This window comes from Scylla paramamosain, chromosome 32 (genome assembly GCF_035594125.1).
Source record: "Scylla paramamosain isolate STU-SP2022 chromosome 32, ASM3559412v1, whole genome shotgun sequence".
NCBI lineage: Eukaryota > Metazoa > Arthropoda > Malacostraca > Decapoda > Portunidae > Scylla > Scylla paramamosain.
In genome coordinates this window covers 4,918,755-4,922,473 of record NC_087182.1, presented here as the reverse complement: position 1 = coordinate 4,922,473, position 3,719 = coordinate 4,918,755, and the positions used below count along the sequence as shown (strand labels likewise).

At 39.8% G+C, this 3,719-nt stretch overlaps 1 protein-coding gene across 2 annotated transcripts in view; it reads left to right on the top strand.

Annotated features, from left to right (window-relative positions):
• The first annotated feature begins 340 nt into the window (after positions 1-340).
• Positions 341-3,719, top strand: part of LOC135089091 (uncharacterized) — a 15,561-nt gene continuing 12,182 nt past the window's right edge. For both annotated transcript variants that reach the window (XM_063984315.1, XM_063984317.1), the window contains exon 1: positions 341-535. The gene's annotated coding sequence lies outside the window, so the exon portion shown is untranslated. The remainder of the gene's footprint in view (positions 536-3,719) is intronic.

Here is a 3,719-nt window from a genome sequence, read left to right as displayed (position 1 = left end):
CAAACACGCATCCTCATACTATCCAATTCACTAACATAAAATAACTTACATCCTTCACCCTGACGAACACACACCTTCATTCCCCTCACTTCAACAAAGCCACCCTCACACACCTTCACAAACACACTCACACCCTTCACTCAACTAGCAAAACCACACACACACACATACACCTTCACAGTACCTCTTACTTCACTAACACACACACGCCCTTACACCGCCATATAAAAGAAAGTACAAAGAGTCATTGCATCACACCTTCAGTAACACAAAACCTCACTTTACTCATGCCCACAGTCTTAGGCAGCCTCACACTCTCCTTTTGTCTACAGGTGTTGAAGTATGCACGGACTGACAGCAAAGGGAGGAAGGGACAGGATGGTGAGCAGGAGACACGCACACAGGTCTGAGTGAGAGGACTGAGAGAGATGGCAAAGTTAACCAAGCCTGCAGATTGCTACCTCTTGTTCCTCCTCCTCCTCCTCCTTTGTCCTTCTCCTCCTCCTTGTTAGTTCAAAGGCGTCGTCCGTGAATGGTATGTGGGTTTGTTGTTGATGTAGTAGTAGTAGTAGTAGTAGTAGTAGTAGTAGTAGTAGTAGTAGTAGTAGTAGTAGTAGTAGTAGTAGTAGTAGTAGTAGTAGTAGTAGTAGTAGTAGCGCTTCCAAAGAAAGTAGAATAGAAAAATAAGGAACATTGTAATTCTCTCTCTCTCTCTCTCTCTCTCTCTCTCTCTCTCTCTCTCTCTCTCTCTCTCTCTCTCTCTCTCCTCTCTCTCTCTCTCTCTCTCTCTCTTATTAACGTCGCCTGAATCGTGCACATGCAAACTGAATACGTACATTAACAAAGGAAAAAACAAGTTTGCATGTGGGATGAAAGACGCACGGATGAAGAGAGGAAAGAAATTAAATTATGATATCAAACAGAAAAGAACAGGGACGTGAATGATGAAGAGAACACACACGGACACACACAGATAGATAGATAGATAGACAGACAGATAGATAGACGTACAATAAAAAGATCATTAGTAATTGTGCAGCATTGAAAAACACGGATTACTGGAATTGGTAATTAAAATATATGACATCCAATGTAATTAATGTGAGCAATTTTTTTTTACGCGCGCACACACACACACACACACACACACACACACACACACACACACACACACACACACACACTACCACACTCACAAACGTGAACCCTAAGTGTGACTGACACACACACACACACACACACACACACACACACACACACAATAAAACACGCAGGGACACGCAAAGCAAACAAAAAAGCGTACACACACACACACACACACACACACACACACACACACACACACACACACACACACACACACACACAATAAAACACGCAGGGACACGCAAAGCAAACAAAAAAGCGTACACACACACACACACACACACACACACACACACACACACACACACACACACACACACACACACGTAGCAAAACACGTACATATTTCCACATTCCTGATTAACAAGGTGATAAATATCCGCCCAGGTGAGCCGAGAAGGTAAACACGAATTAACTGAATGTGAGAGGTACAGGGAGGAAGCAGATGGACAGGTATTAAGCAACAAGGCGAAGAAAAGGCGACAGGAAGGTATGAAAGGTGAGGGAGGAACATGAGATAAGAGACAGACAGAGAAGAAAGAGTGATTACAATAATTAGAAACAGAGAAATAAATGCAACAAAAAAAATGCAATAATTAGGAAGAAATAAAATAGAGAAAAATACAGCAATGAAATGGGAAAATAAATTACAAATGACAAGGTTAAGGGTTGACAGGAAAGGATGAAAGAGGTGAGGTGCACGAGGAAAGGCTCAAAGACTAAGAATGACAAAGTGAATGAGTGAAGCGTGGGTTAGATAAAGGGTTAAAATTATGAGACTATGAAAGAATAAGCAATATTGGGGAAAGGAAATGAATGTTAACCCTTTGACTGCCCCTGGACACACCTTTCCCTAATTACCAATCACTCTGAGACATCTTTACTTGTTCTGCAGCCACATCCAATCTTTGAACTGGGAAATAAATTGCATACTGTATTCTTTTTCATCTCTAATTTTCTTGTAGATGCTTATAAAGACTTCACGCATTGCTTCTGGTGCTGCTAATTGTTTCATGTCGCAGCGAAAGGGTTAAGGACAATGAGGGATGTTGGGTTGGAGGTGAAACAGGGAAAAAAATTAGGAATATAGGGAAGGATGTTAGAGAAAGACAAGAAACGTTTGTGGAAGGATATTAAAGAGGAAAGAGAAATGTCGATAAGTAAGAAGAAAATGGAGATATAAAAAATTTGAAATATTTAAAGATGTTTAGGAAAGAACGGCAAATATTGGGCTAGAGGCTCAAGAAGATTAACATGTAGAAGAACGTTGAAGGCTTTAGAGTTTAGATAATGTTGACGAAAAGAGGAAATTAGAGTTAAAGGCACAAGCGAAAATGTTAAAGACTAGAGGAAAGAAGAGTTGAAGGTACAAGAGAGAATGTTAAAGACTAGAGGAAAGAAGAGTTGAAGGTACAAGAGAGAATGTTAAAGACTAGAGGAAATTAGAGTTAAAGGCACAAGCGAAAATGTTAAAGACTAGAGGAAAGAAGAAATGAAGGTACAAGAGAGAATGTTAAAGACTAGACAATATTAACGAAAAGATGAGAAGTGATGTATTGGGGCCACAAGATGATGTTAAAAAACTTTATACGATAATGACAAAAGAGATAAAGGATGTTGAGTTACATGTACAGGAAAATATTGAAGACTTTACACACACTGCTGATGATAAAAGGAAAGCTGGACTGGCGATACAAGAGAATACTGCGGACTTAAGAAAAGCTGTCTAAAAAAACTCGGAATGCCAAGATAAATGAAAATAGTGAAGACCTTTAACAATGCTGACGAAAAGACACGAGATGCTGAGTTGAAAGTACAAGATAATGCTGAAAACTTTAGACACGACGAAAAGATACGAAATGTCAACTTAAAATTGTTAAATTAGAGGAACAACACAAAAGCTTCACTAGACACAAACTCGGCACAACTGCACTGCGAGTTAAGGAAGAAATTACGAATTAATCCCGTGCGCGTGGCTTGATTGCCGAGGGTCACGTGAGAGCAGGTGAGGCCAGGTAAGAGCGCGTGCATATTTAACTCTCATGAAACCACCATTGGCTAGCGGGAGTTGCGGCTGGGTAGAAAAACTGTTATAATAGAATGACCTGCAATGGAGTGTGTCTGAGTGGAAGAAATTGTACAAGAAGTGGTATAAAAGGTGGAATTCCTAATCTTTTACCTGTACTGGGCGGGTACAAGGCACGCTACAGGTGTTATTCGTTACACAGGTGAATAAGAAAAAAAAAAACATGCATGAACTCCTTCACCACTAATGGCTTCTTGTCAGGTGAATAAAATGACATCGTGCAAATACAATTATAATTTTTAAGCACGGTCATAAAAGGGTTATTTAGTGGAGTTTCTCAGTGTGCAGCGTTTGATTTCAGCTTTGTAAAGTTCCAAAGGTCAATAACAGCAGTTAATGACAAATAAAACAGAAACAAATAATATGATAGTTAACAGTTAGACGATATCATTTACCTTAACTTATTTAAAACTCTTTTAATAAAAACAGTTCCTAAGGTCCGGCTCACACTACTCCGTTTTCACGGATTCCGTTCCCGTACACCGTC